Consider the following 15,029-nt stretch of genomic DNA (forward strand, 5'->3'; position numbering starts at 1 on the left):
AGGCAGTTAGGATGGAGGACCAAGTCCAAGAGAGTACAGAATGCAACAGACAGCAGCTGGAAGAGACGGACCGACAGCAGCTGGAAGAGACGGACCGACAGCAGCTGGAAGAGACGGACAGACAGCAGCTGGAAGAGACGGACAGACAGCAGCTGGAAGAGACGGACCGACAGCAGCTGGAAGAGACGGACCGACAGCAGCTGGAAGAGACGGACAGACAGCAGCTGGAAGAGACGGACAGACAGCAGCTGGAAGAGACGGACAGACAAGAGACGGACAGACACCAGCTGGAAGAGACGGACAGACAGCAGCTGGAAGAGACGGACAGACAAGAGACGGACAGACAGCAGCTGGAAGAGACGGACCGACAGCAGCTGGAAGAGACGGACCGACAGCAGCTGGAAGAGACGGACAGACAGCAGCTGGAAGAGACGGACAGACAGCAGCTGGAAGAGACGGACAGACAGCAGCTGGAAGAGACGGACAGACAAGAGACGGACAGACACCAGCTGGAAGAGACGGACAGACAGCAGCTGGAAGAGACGGACAGACAAGAGACGGACAGACAGCAGCTGGAAGAGACGGACCGACAGCAGCTGGAAGAGACGGACCGACAGCAGCTGGAAGAGACAACTGCACACACAGACTGTGACCCATCAGGTACGGACTGCTGTGCTGCACTCACTAACAGCACACTTAGCAAATATTCCTGAAGGTGTTTAGGCTTTTCTCAGGGGACCTTAACAAATGTCCAAGGGGGTCTTAAAATAATTTTATATTTTTTTTCAAATGAATTAAAACAAGTAAAAATAAGGATATTTGTTAGCATTTGGCTTTTTATGACATTTTGAGTAGAAATTGTAATTGGGCCTTGAATTTAAAAAGATTGGTGAGCACTACTTTATTTAGACTTTAAAATCATTTTGTAAATATCATTTGTAAATATTTTAAGTAAACTGGGGAGATGTATCTGTCTAAAACATAAGCATTAAATAAATCATATAATGAATGATCATATACTTAAAGAATTGCACTATTAATGCTGCTTTTTGCTTCATTAGATATATCAAAATCAAGAGATGAGGATCCTAAACAGCCCCATCTAAAGCTCTTTCCAAGAACTGCCCAGGGGGATAGAAGACGCTGTTTTAAAGCAGAATGGTTTAAGACTCACAAATGGCTTGAATACTCTCAAAGTAAGGACTCTGCTTACTGCTACGCCTGCAGACACTTCTGTCTTCCAAAATCTGATTCAGTCTGTAGAGGCAAAAACAAGTAACTAACAAAACAGCATCAGGCATAAGAGACATCAGGATCAAATTGTTCTTAAAAGATATTTATTTCTTGCAAGAAATGTTCCCAGTCCACCCGCAGACCAGCTGCAGGCGGAGTGAGACCCAGAGCAGAGGTGGGCCCGCATTTTTATAGTGTTATCTCTTTCAAAAGCTATCTCTTACAGCCCCCACTAAACAAAAGACACAGAGGAACCCCTGTGGCTCCCCTTACCCCCTAATCTTCTCACCTCTGAGTCACACACACACACACACACACACACACACACACACACACACACACACACACACCTGCAGCTGTATTAACATCATAAAATAAACTCAAAATACAGACAAATGAATGTATGGCATTCATTTGTTAAATCATTGAAAATAAAGACAAAAGAAAAGATTAATTTTTCCCACAACAATTCCTCCTCTTTATCATTCTCTGATAAACTATATATAAAAATTCAGCCTTGTTTTCTAATTTTAATTAAACCCATTACGCTATTAAATCTTCAGAATAGAATCAATTCAAGTCTTTACATAAGACTAGAATTAATTCAAGTTTCTTACATCACAGTTATATCCTTCATGTCTGATTCTCGTATACCTGATCACTCTACTTGAACTTTGAAAAAGTAAAAAGCTTGTATCAAATAAATAAGCATTTTGCCTGAAACCGGGCTAAAAATGAACAAACATTGTTATCGCATTTTCCTGGTTGAGAACCAGACCCTCAGTCATCCCAGACATAGCTCAAAGCATATAGTAAGAAAAACGTAAATGATTATAATTGCAACTTCCGTCACTCGTACCATCTGCATATTTTGTTCATCCCTAGGATAGACTGTACCCATTAATAACAAAATTATCAGAATAACACATACAATCATAACACTATGTATTTGTATATGTAGCTTTTTCAATTAATCACAATATTTTGTCAGGAAATGGTTTTACTTCTAAAGCTGTATTTAATTAAAATCTATTTAATAAAATCTAACCCGACTTTTCCATTACATACCGTTTTTTTTTTCTTATCACCATACTTCACATTAATTAATAAATCTTCTACCTGAAAACACATTTTTCTTTGCACAAGTCAAATGATTAGATTTATATCAATACTAAGCCCTAATTTGATTCAATCAAATAAAAAAAATCACAAAACTTTTCTTCAACCATTAATTGGTCAACATTTTCTCCAGATATGTTGATCATCTCGTTGCCTCATGGACGTTCCATCTTCACCAATATGACACTTTGCATGCCGTAGAGAGGATTTTTCCAACGTTGGCGGGGTAGATAGTTTCTAGCACATATCATTGATCCCCCACTTTATTCTTTGCGTTGGCGTTTTGGGTTGCTGACGTTGGTTGGTGTGGTTAAGGTCAGATGCTTGGACCCAGGTCTAACACTCTTCAATCATTTTCAAATCCTTACAAGATTTTCCCTTAGATCACGATCGCACCCCCACTGGAATGAGTCATTTACTGTCTGCTGTCACCTGCGAAAGCAGACCTTAAGTGATTTTGTTAGTGACCGCTTGTCTTGCCGTCCCTTTGGTGTGACCTGTGAAATTTTCAACCTGAAACATATCACCGGATAATTTCTTGCTCATTGAATAGCACTCAGGGTCCTTGTTCCCCTAAAAAACATTCAACCCATGTTGCTCATGTTAACAAAACAATACAGAATCAGTTCTGTTTGGTTCAATCCGTTCTGACATCCTGCAAAATGAAAAATGTTAAGTTATGCGCAAGGTGCCCCCCTGAAGAGTTCAGGCCCCCCCTGAAGAGTTCAAGCCCCCCCCTGAAGAGTTGAAAGGCTCTTATCTGACCATTTGTGTGTGTGTGTGTGTGTGTGTGTGTGTGTGTGTGTGTGTGTGTGTGTGTGTGTGTGTGTGTGTGTGTGTGTGTGTGTGTGTGTGTGTGTGTGTGTGTGTGTGTGTGTAAAAGTCTGCATCTTCTGTAAAGAAAAACAAATGTTGAGGTTATTGTCACATAGTTTTCTTTTGTCTGCTGTGCTGCCACATCTGCCCTGGCGTTTCCTGTCGAAACAATTCTTGTTATTAGCACACTTAAAATACAAACAATGCACACAATTAAACCCAATGTCCTCCCAACATTTATCTTCCCACCTGTGCGATGGCTTTCAGCAAATGTGAACCCCAAATTGTCCTTCTGACCCCCTGAAGAGTTGAAAGGCTCTTATCTGACCACCAGTGGGTTCCTCCTGGACTTTTACTGTCCTCACATACCGATGAGGTCAAAGCTAGATAACCTCTCAGCCTGCTGTGAAGACAGTGGGTTTAGCCCCCCCCCCTGTGAGGCCGAAATGTCTTTGTTTGTGGCCTGAATACAAATTATCCATACTAAAAAGTTCAAAGACTCATCTGACCACTTGTTTTACTGTGCGTTCTCTTGTTCCCGCCTCGAGCATATTCATCCTCCTCTTTATGCACGACACTCATCTCGTGCATAAATTTAACGTAATAAAATTCTCTTACTTTTATCAGACGTCCATAGTGACTTCCATTTCAAGGTACACATTTACATTCTTATCAGTTCTTGCTTTCCCTCGGAAATTGAACCCATGACCTTGGCGTTACAGGTGTCACACTCTAATGTTTGAGCTACAGGAAAAACTGCAATATTTGTTAATATTTATTTGGTAACATTTGTTTTGGATAAAGTTTGCTAACCCAAACGTTGTCCTTAAGCCAAATTTCCTTTAGACATCTTTCTCTGCCTCTGAAACAAAATGTACACATCAATACTTAAACCTGTCCAGAAAGTAATTCAAATTTACTGCACATCATAAATGACCAAAATAACAATTAACAGACAGAGCTCGATGATCAATTAACTTAAGGCTCGTCCTATGTTCTGTGTTGCCTTCTCATCAGATTGACTCACAATCCTCAGCTTACTTTCAAATTTGTCATTTGCCTTAATACTAAAACACTCTTTCCAGAGGTTAAATGACAAATTTATACACACTATTCAGACAGAATGGTTGTCCTAAACTAACACATACTGTTCAAAACATGAATTAACACTCACACTCATCCCTGACTATGAACCGCTCATATTTCTAATTTATATATTTTCTCTAAAAATATTTAAATTTTAAATGACAGTTTAACCTTACATTTTCCTGTATCTTTTATCTAATGTTTTTATTTATGGCCTCTTAACCAGTTTCAAAGCATGTCTGTTCATTATTCATTTGATTTTAGAAAAGTCAGCTGGATTGTGTTGGTGCATTATTACTTTGCTTCAGCTTTCTTTGGCTGACTGATAACAGAAAGACAGACAGAGTATCAAGCAGTCTCTCAGCAGTCCACTCAAGCAGTCTCTTTCTCTCTCACTATAAGCAAATAATCTTTTCAACAGCCTCCTAGGACTGTAACTAAAATAATCATAGTCATAGTCAATCCTTAATAGTTCACAAATGTCAAAATACAAATATTTGACTCAAATTAGAACCATTACAATAATCTAAAATACATTATGCTATGATCTTTTCTAAGGTTATCTTTAGTTTAAATACTCAATTCACCTAACCTTCGTTTTTTCAGAAATTTCTCTTGACTCATCACAAGCTGTTCTCATCTTTAGCCACCACCATGTCTAACGACCTTCAGAAGTTCAAAAATTTTCTTTGCCCATAAGGCAACCAACATCATGTTCCTTATATAAATTAATACGTCTTGTTACGGTCTCCACAACAAATAATGACAATCACCTCACGGTCTCAGTTGGCTCTTGAAAGCCTATTTCCATTAGCTCTTAAGCAATAATTTTCTTTTCTTCAGGGTGTTGTCTCCCTGGCATAGATGCAGACACGTCACAATGGAGGACAAGCCATACAATCAACGCGGTTTCTTGTGAGTGGTATAGGGGCTCACATTTTCTGGGGCAGACTGAACTTCTTACAGCTCATCTGGCCTCTCAATGATCTGCTGAAGCTGATCCAACGCTATCTCACGACCAATTCGTACGAATTCGTACGAATGATAAAAAGTTGGCTAATTCGTACTAATTCGTACGACCTCACTCGTACGAATTTGTACGATTTGTCTAAACCCACGTGATGGGTAGGTTTAGGGGCGGGGTCAGGGGTAGGTCATTCGTATGAATTCATACGAATTGGCCAATTCGTCAAATATGTACGATTTTGCAAAAATCGTACTAATTCGTACGAGTCAGGTCGTATGAATTCGTACGAATAAGCCACTTTGTAGAATTTGTACGTTTTCCCGTGAGATCGGGCTGGCTGATCGCCACTCAGTCAATCAGCGCCACTCTCATATCCATCTCACATAAAAAACACCTCCATCAGGAAATGCCCAGTGTTTTTGCGTGATCCTTCTGTCTTAGGTTGTCCTTTTGGCCTTAAGATCTTACCCGTCTTTGAAGTAATCACTCGTACACACTGGTAACCGCTTTTCCCCATTACAGAATCTGTGACCGTTTTCTTCAACATAATCTGTTGTTTTCTGGAGCTTAGGAAAAGGCGCATTCAAGAGTCATCAGAGCCATTCGGACTGCCTACTAGTGTTAAACATAGGGAGACGGATTAATAACAGCAGTATTTAATCACTTAAATTCATTAATCATTTTAAAGGCAGCAACCTAGCTGCTTAGATTATACTCAGTGAATTTAGATCACAATCGTACATTCAGTGTACTGTTACTTCTGTAGCCGGAGCCATCGGCCCTGTTTTATGGTGGAGGCTAAAATGAGACAGTCACTGGTCCTAAAATAAACAAGTTCAAAACAGTATTATTTTAAAGACTTCTTTAAAGTCTTTCAGTTTTACTTTTAAAACGTTTTAAGTACAAATTGCCCTTTTGAATGGCAATGATTTCCTTTAACATCTCTGTGTCTATGATTTTCAACTGAAACACTGTGCTTTACACAGGCTCAGACAACAGCTTTCAGCTGACATTGAATGAGAGAGAGACTCTTGAGGCACTCAGGACTGATACACTGCATTTTCATAAACTTTTAACTTCAGACTTTATCTACCATCTTAAGGCATCTTTTCCATAAATTACATGTATTGTAATTTAGACATTACAAATTTCCACTCAGAATGAGTCTCTGTTGCACTGAAACTGTGGCAGTTTCAGTCACAGCACATACAAAATTCAGATAAGCAAACCTGTTTTGGCCAATTCACAATCTTATCTTTTGAACCCAAAACATCAGCTGTTAGCTCTTTTCATAGTCAACAACAAGCTTTTGTTTAATCAAATGCCTTTTACACATTTTACATTTAGCAACTGTTAATCCTGTAACACTGCTTCTGTTTATTTTATCTTAAAAAATAATAAGAATTATTCTAGTTCTTAATAACGTTTAAAATTTCATTTCAATTTTAGTTGTCAGGTTTTCAATTACCATAATTTAATACCCGACTTCAATGTTTTCTCTAGGAGTTTATCAATCTGCTTCTATGGTTCCTACTAGCTTTTGAGGCTGCACTCTCTGCTTTGTCATACATTTTATGATTATCACTATAAATCATTCGTTAGATTTGTCTCTCTATATCATCACATTTTACAGTCACTGAATGACCCCGCTGACCGCAATAAAACACTCTTTGTTATTCTACCTACAGTCTTATCCCTGTGATCTTTCTAACATCTCCACCCTACTTTACACCCCTGAAGCAGAGTGTTCTTATTCATGAAATGCAAACAGAGCCCCTGATAAGTTCTCTGCATTTTCCCCCACTGTCCGCTTTAAATTCAATTACAATAGCCGAATCACAATCTTCATCATATTAACACTGATCTACTTTCTAACCCATATTAACACAGACTTTTCTTTAAATTTGTGTTAGTTTGGCACTTTCTTTGTTTGGAGCCAGTCAAAGTTTATCTTTCCAATCAGAATCAAACTTTTACAAAAAACATAATCTGCAAATCTCTTTAAACTGAGAGCTTCAGAGCAGAGCTGCTTACAGCATTTGCTCTCTTTTGTATCAGGACTATTCAGTTACTCTTCATACAGTATAAAGAAATTTAGCATGTCATTAATTTCATTAACACTGGTTTGATAGCTTATTCAAATGGTTAGTATGCAGATTCAACTTAATATTATCATTATTCAGTCCCACTTATCTCTACTGTTCCACAGAAATCACAAGATTCCTCAAATCTTGTTCTCAGTCTCTAAATTACACAGACAGCTATCCTAGCCGTTTGCACCTTCAACTCTTGTTATAAAAATATGGCAATCTACTCTTAAATAACCTTGTTTTCATAACATTAATACAATAAAGCACATCCACATCATTATTATTGGCAGAACATTAATTTTCATAAGCGACATGGAAAATCTAAATATTCTAAGCGGGTTTCACAAAGTTTCTGATTAACTTTTAGTCATACGTGTCTAGGGAAATTATCTCCAACCCATAATTTCCTTTATAAAACAGACAATGTCCTTGTCTTTCAATGACTTAATTTCAACAAAATATCTGACTTTGTACATTATTGATTTCCCAAATCTTCGGACATAGCTGTCTTTACATCTATCTAATTGTGTTATCATCAACACTGATTACAAATCACGTACATATTAACATCCAGAAGCTGGGTTGAACAAGCAAGCGCTGTTGCTATACTCCCAGCATAGCTGGACCCTTTAGGTTCAAAAGACAATGGTTGTCAAAATAAACATCATTTCAATAATTATTTTATCTCTAAAATATAGAATTTTTCCCGTTCTGCTTAATGAAACATTCCTTATCTTTATATCATGTTAATCCCTGTTAATCATACTCAATGCCTTATTTTTATCTAAAACTCACTTTTCATATCATTTCAACTTAATTTGACTTAATCAGGCGTTCATAAATATGAATTTTATCTTCCCCTACATGCCAGTTTCCTCTGTATCTGTTCAATCCAACAATTCACTGTTTGTATTTTCCATCAGGAAAAACATTCTCTTTTCCCTACATGCCAGTTCCTTCTCCTATCGACTCTGTTCTTTTTTATCTGATTTTCCATCCAACAATCTTCTTCAGTTCAACAAACTACTGTCTGTTCACAGTTTTACATGCTGAACACGACTACAACAACCCTTTGTTTAACAATCATTCGTTTCCCAATTTCATGCATGCATTTCTGGCTGTAATTTTTTCCATTTTACAGAAAACCTGGTGTAGCCTATAAAATTTTGTTCAAGCTTGCTTTGAGATGACCCCATATTGGCTGATTTCTATCTCTCCTGGATTTTCCTTCGACGCGCGTCTAATAATCTGTGAGACGTCTCTGACAGATCCGATTTTGTCACCTCAAATCGGCAAGGTTTAGCAAATATGCTTCCAGTAATTAGTAGGTTTACTCAAAATCTTTCCGTGAGCACTTTCTAGCGCTCGATTAATTCTGGTTCACCTAATTAATCTGGTGTGGCTCTTCCGTCCACTTTTACGAGACTTTCTCAGGTTACAGAGATTTTGAGTAAACCTAATTAATCAGGTGTGGTTCTTCCGTCCACTTACTTAATCAGCTGTGGCTCTTCCATCCACCTACTTAATCAGCTGTGGCTCTTCCGTCCACCTACGAGCTAGTTTTCGGCATAAAATTGACTTGACAGGGCCCTACGCTAACTTTTTTCCAAGGAGTACATGTACTCCTAAATGAAACGTAAATGCGAGTGAAATACTCTCACTGTAGAGCCCTGCTTGTTACAATCTCTCCCTCGAAAACCTTCTCTGCCCGTACCAAAGAGATAGTTCCAGCCAACATGGTTCATTCACAGTTATATCAATTTACACCCAACAAAGAATTTAATAATTTAACTGTCTCTTACCCGAGATGCTTTTACTGCCTCCGAGTTCTTTCTGAATCCAGTGGGTTCCTCCTGGCCCTGATAGCAGTTTTGGCTCTTCTCTCTCAATTCGGCGAGGTAAGACTAAAGCCTTTTGTGCTTTAGGGTGATCAGTCCGTCAATCCGCTTTCTCAGGGCCAGAAGAAACCTCATGGATCCCACGTTTCTGACACCAACTTGTAGAGGCAAAAACAAGTAACTAACAAAACAGCATCAGGCATAAGAGACATCAGGATCAAATTGTTCTTAAAAGATATTTATTTCTTGCAAGAAATGTTCCCAGTCCACCCGCAGACCAGCTGCAGGCGGAGTGAGACCCAGAGCAGAGGTGGGCCCGCATTTTTATAGTGTTATCTCTTTCAAAAGCTATCTCTTACAGCCCCCACTAAACAAAAGACACAGAGGAACCCCTGTGGCTCCCCTTACCCCCTAATCTTCTCACCTCTGAGTCACACACACACACCCTGCAGCTGTATTAACATCATAAAATAAACTCAAAATACAGACAAATGAATGTATGGCATTCATTTGTTAAATCATTGAAAATAAAGACAAAAGAAAAGATTAATTTTTCCCACAACAAGTCTTTACATCTGTTGAGGGTTTTCGAAACTGGAAAAAGGCCACTTACAAAGACGGAGGGTTTGCAGCGCACACAAAATCAGAATCTCACATCAATGCAATGCTAGCATGGACAGAGTATAAAAGATCAGCTACAACCAGCTCTTCTCTGCTGAACTCTTAAGTAATGAATACGATAAACTGGTCAAGGCAAATCGTGAATATATAAAGACAGTTGCTGAGGTACTGCTACTTACAGCAACACAGAATATAGCTCAGCGAGGCCACAGAGATACGGATGGTAATAAGGGTAATTTCCTTGCTATAATGGAATTGATCGCTAAACATGATGAAACGGTTAAAAGAAAGATGTCAAAACAACACAATGCAACTTACACAGGTCACGGGACACAAAATGAAATTTTGAATTGTCTTGCTGAAATGGTCCGTTCATCTATAATAAGGGAGGTTAAAGAGAGTGAATGCTTTAGTGTAATGGTTGATGAAACAAAAGACGTGAGTAAGAAAGAGCAAATGTCGATGGTCTTAAGATATTACTACAGCGGCACAGTACATGAAAGCTTACTACATTTTGAGGCTGCGCAACACTTGGATGCTGCGGCTCTAACAGACAAAATCATTCAAAAGCTTCAGCTTTATGGCCTTGATTACAAACATAATTTAGTAGGCCAAGCATACGACGGTGCCTCAGTAATGAGTGGGAAAAACTCTGGGGTACAAGCACGGATTAGAAAGGAAGCTCCTTTGGCATTCTATGTGCACTGCAATGCGCATTGCCTAAATCTTGTACTTGTGGACACTGTTAAAACAGTCCCTGATGCGCATTGTTTCTTTTCACTGCTTCAAAAGCTGTATGTCTTTATATCAGGGTCTTACGTCCACCAAAAGTGGTTAGATGTTCAGAAGCAAATGTATGAGGGGCCACCTCGTGAAATGCAACGACTATCAGACACTCGATGGGCTTGTAGATATCTGGCCTGTAAAACTGTGAAAGACAGACTACCGGCTATCATCAAAGTACTTGAAGAAATTTCACAGGAATCCAATGGAGAGAGGGCTGTTGAGGCACGTGGTATATTAGCTCAAATTGATTTGAAATTTGTTGGACTGCTCGTAATCTTCACTCAAGTTTTTGGAGATGCAAAACACTTGTCTGATGTTTTACAGTCCCCACAACTTAACCTTAGCACTGCCATTGACCTTGTTGGTTCTCTTATTGAGACTTTTACTGACTACAGAGAGAGATCACACTTTGAGCAGATCTGGGACAATAGTATGAATCTTGCCCAACAGTGCAACATTTCACCTTTAACTCCAAAGCGTGAAGTAAAAGTCAGCTCCAGACTAGATGGACATTGGGTTACCTCTCCAATAGTAAAAAGACAAATGGAAATGGACAAAGACACCTTTCATACATCCACATTTATACCTGTCCTTGATGTTCTGCTCTGTGAATTAAAGAGAAGATTTTCTAAAGACAACTGTGACACGCTGATTGGAATACAGGCTGTAAACCCTTCCAGCCCAACATTCTGTGATCAAGATGCTATTTCTGTGTTTGCCTCGAAATACAACTGCAGCGTTGATGACCTGAAATATGAAGTTCCTCAGATAAAAAGACTAATTATGAGAAAGAAGAAAAATGGATTAAAAACACCAGAAAATCTACTGGAAATGACAGTGTTTATTGAGCCTTTTAAAGAGGTGTTTAATGAGTTTTTTAAACTCTGTAAAATTGCACTTGCATTGCCTGTCAGCACAGCAGCTTGTGAGCGTAGTTTTTCTGTACTTAAGCGAACTAAGACCTACCTAAGAAGCACCATGAGTGATGAAAGACTGAGTAATTTAGGAATTCTGAGTGTAGAATCAGAAAGAGCTCGGGCCATTAACCTGGAAGATTTTGTTGATGTATTTGCAAGAAGACATGGAAACAGGAGAATAAAGCTGTTTTGATTTTGAGCGAATACAGGCAAAGACAACTGTGACTACAGACAAAGGAAATGGATAATAGACAAAGTAGCTAATGTGCTGTTATGGTTAGGGCTTTATTATATATATTAGGTTGTTGCATATATAAAATGCATTTACATAACCTATGCCTTCTTACACCCTATGCACACAACTCAATATGAATTAGTATATCTTCTTACTCTGCTTTTATATTCTTAAATAATATTCTAAAATATTATTTTATAATTAGTAATTGTAGTATAAATATGTGACTAAGAATAATATGCAATATAACTTGTAAAAAGTTTCTTTGTTAACTGTAAAATGTCTACGGTTAGGTTTCGGTCAACTTTTTACATTGTATTACATTTGCAGCAGTGTAACAATTGTTTTAATAAAGTGATGAGTTAACAATCTACGCTTTCTTGTTTACTTTTATTCTCTGTTGAAATGAATGAGCACTCCAAATAAACAGGCTGCTTCCAGTTAAATTGCACAGCAAATTATTATTTTATTTTTTTTGCTCTATGAATAGTAGTACTGAAGTTTTGAAGCCTATAACGTTATATGCTTGAAAAGTAATGAAAACGCCAAACTTTTTGTCTGCCATTAGATTTAGGCATGCAACAGTATTGTGCCACCCTAACATTTTTGCTGGCCCCTTTCGGCCACCCTATGAAAAAAATCCTGGAGGCGCCACTGGGTAGAACATGTCAGACGACTCCGAGGAGACTCACGACTTTCCTCCTCTGAGATTAAATATTAAGAGAACTGAACATTAGGACTCAAATCATAACTTCTCTCAGTGAAACATGTGAAAACATAATTTAAGCCTCATAAATGATTTAGGCTCTGTCCATCAAATTAGTTTAGTGTTTCAGAAACAGTTTATTCACCACATTATATACAAACATTGTGTTTAAAGGTGCATTAAGCAACTTTTCATGTTAAAAATACCCGTTTTCTAACCCATACATGCTTAAACAATTGCCTGATGGGCTGAATGAGCCCTTCGCTGATCACTGAGATTGTCTCTATAATCCTGTAAAGTAAAATAAATAAAAGGGATTCGGGCCGGAATTTTAGACTGGGCGTGACGTCATGCGCGTTCACGGCACGCTCACCTGGCTGTCTGGCAGGTTTGTGTATTCGCCGCCATTCTCCGTAGAAGATGGATTCTAAGAGACCGGCTTGTAGTTCATTTAACACACCAACGCAAACTCCACGTAAGATGGAGAGAAAACTTTTGTCCGTGAGCGTGCACACTTCTGGCTGCAGTTTCGCTTGCCGCCAGAGGGGGCATAGTTCTGCAAAAACTCAGAGACTTGCGCAATGCACCTTTAAAGAAACATAACTACTGAGACCATCTTACATTTAAACATAATCTCACTTGAGCAGGTGATCTTGGCCACTTCATCATTATCACAGTCATTCATTTCACTTTATCCAGCCAGTTACGAGCTGATTCCAGTCTTGATGTAGAATCAGTCTTGACAAACAAAGCACCAGATCTTCCACAGTTCAGCTCTTGACAGATCAGACTCGCTGTGTCTCTGTCCATCTGGTTCCAGCACACATTACCCCAGGATCCATTGTAGAAAACCTCCACATTCCCTTCACAGCCCTCAGTTAACCTGATCTCTTTAAACTCTAGATGGAAAAGGATGTGCATTAAAAATATTGGAGTTTAAGTTGAGCTAAAATATCACCAAAATAACTGGTTAATACAAGGCTAATGCACACTGCTATAGCACTGTAGCATCTGAAAAAGATACTTAATTATGTAAGGGATAATGTAGAGCGAGGCGGTTGTTATAGCGAATACCATAGATATTATATATGATGTCTATGGCGAATACAACCCCGCCAAGTATGGACCAGGCTGATCAGGACCCCGACGCAAAGCATAAGTTAGGGATCTTGAATCAGCCTGAATTCTGACTATTTTCTTTAGCGGAAGCAATACAATCATTTTTAAATCAATAAACTCCTTTTTAAATCAATACTTTGTGTTAAATTATTTATTTATTTTGTAGGTAGCCATGTAATAAGCGGGATAATGTATAGCGAGGCGGTTGTTATAGCGAATAACAACCCCTTCAGGCTGATTCAAGGGCCCTCAGCTTCACGTCGGGTCCGCCCCGCTCAGCCTGTCGGGGTTGATTCGCTATAACAACCGCCTCGAAATACATTATCCCTAACATAATATACTATGAAACTTATGTACTGCTTGATTCTGCTTGGTCAATAAAAAAATATTTAAAAAGTAGCGGCATCCATGGCAGCGCTGTCTATCAGACCATCGATGTAAGATGGTCTTTGTTGTAATATAGCCTACTCCTGATTATCCTGGTGTTTATTTTGCAAAAAATACCAGCTGCACATTATCCTACGGAGCCTACGAATTTTTTTTTCCAAATCTTTTGCGTTCCCTTGCAAAACTTTTGCGTTCCCTCGCAAAGATATTTGCTTTCCCATGCAAAACCTGTTTTGAGCTCGGACAGACTCCTGTTTAATGTCCCGCTGGCAGTGTTTCAGAGCTCCGTACGTTAATGGAGCGTTTCATAGTGTTTGAACTTGGACTCAAATATAAAGAAATGCGGTCAGTGCTTAACTCAAGGAGTTCAGTGAAGTTGGCAGTATTCACATAGGCTATTCGAACTTCCTGGATCAATATTCTTGAGCTAAACGTTGTTAAAACACAAACGACACCTATTTACAATCACAGTAACCTAGACAACGATCTACAACCCAATTCTCATCAAAACAAGCTTTTATAGTATAGGCTAAATGGATCTTTATGAGCAGGCGGCTGAGAGACACAATACGTCTGCAAAGTGCAATATAACCCCAAAAAACGACTACAGTATCAACTAATAGTCAAAAATACAAAAATAGTCATTAACTTCAATGTTACAAACTGTAGTGCCACCCAATTCCGTTTACACATCAATGGTGACCCACTGGTCATACTACACTGCTTTTGCACATTTTATATTGTGACAAATATTCAATAACTTCACCGTAACACACCAAATTTAGTGCACACATCACTGCTCTAATGTTGGTTATAGGCCTACAACACTTAGTTTGGGAAGTAATTGCACATAAAAAATAAGTAGGCCTATTCTTTACACAAATTATATTGGTACTGTACGCAGCTTTTGCATTATATTTGCTTACTGAATTTGATGGCATTACACTGTATAACAGTGTGAAGTTATTTAATAGTTATTTGGACTTGTCTCTCATTCGTCTAGAGACAAAATAATATTATAAAGCTCGTTTTGATGAGAATTGGGTTGTAGCTCGTTGTCTAGGTTACTATGATTGTAAATAGGTGTCGTTTGTGTTTTAACAACACTG

The 15,029-nt window shown here is 38.6% G+C and overlaps 1 long non-coding RNA gene across 1 annotated transcript; it reads left to right on the forward strand.

Annotated features, from left to right (window-relative positions):
• The first annotated feature begins 436 nt into the window (after positions 1–436).
• On the forward strand, positions 437–9,819 carry LOC309496310. Its single transcript, XR_014205104.1, has 3 exons — positions 437–660; positions 1,062–1,259; positions 9,716–9,819. It is a non-coding gene; the product is annotated as an uncharacterized lncRNA (long non-coding RNA).
• The last annotated feature ends 5,210 nt before the right edge of the window (positions 9,820–15,029 follow it).

This window comes from Leuciscus leuciscus (genome assembly GCF_965113295.1).
Source record: "Leuciscus leuciscus genome assembly, chromosome: 4".
Classification (NCBI taxonomy): domain Eukaryota; kingdom Metazoa; phylum Chordata; class Actinopteri; order Cypriniformes; family Leuciscidae; genus Leuciscus; species Leuciscus leuciscus.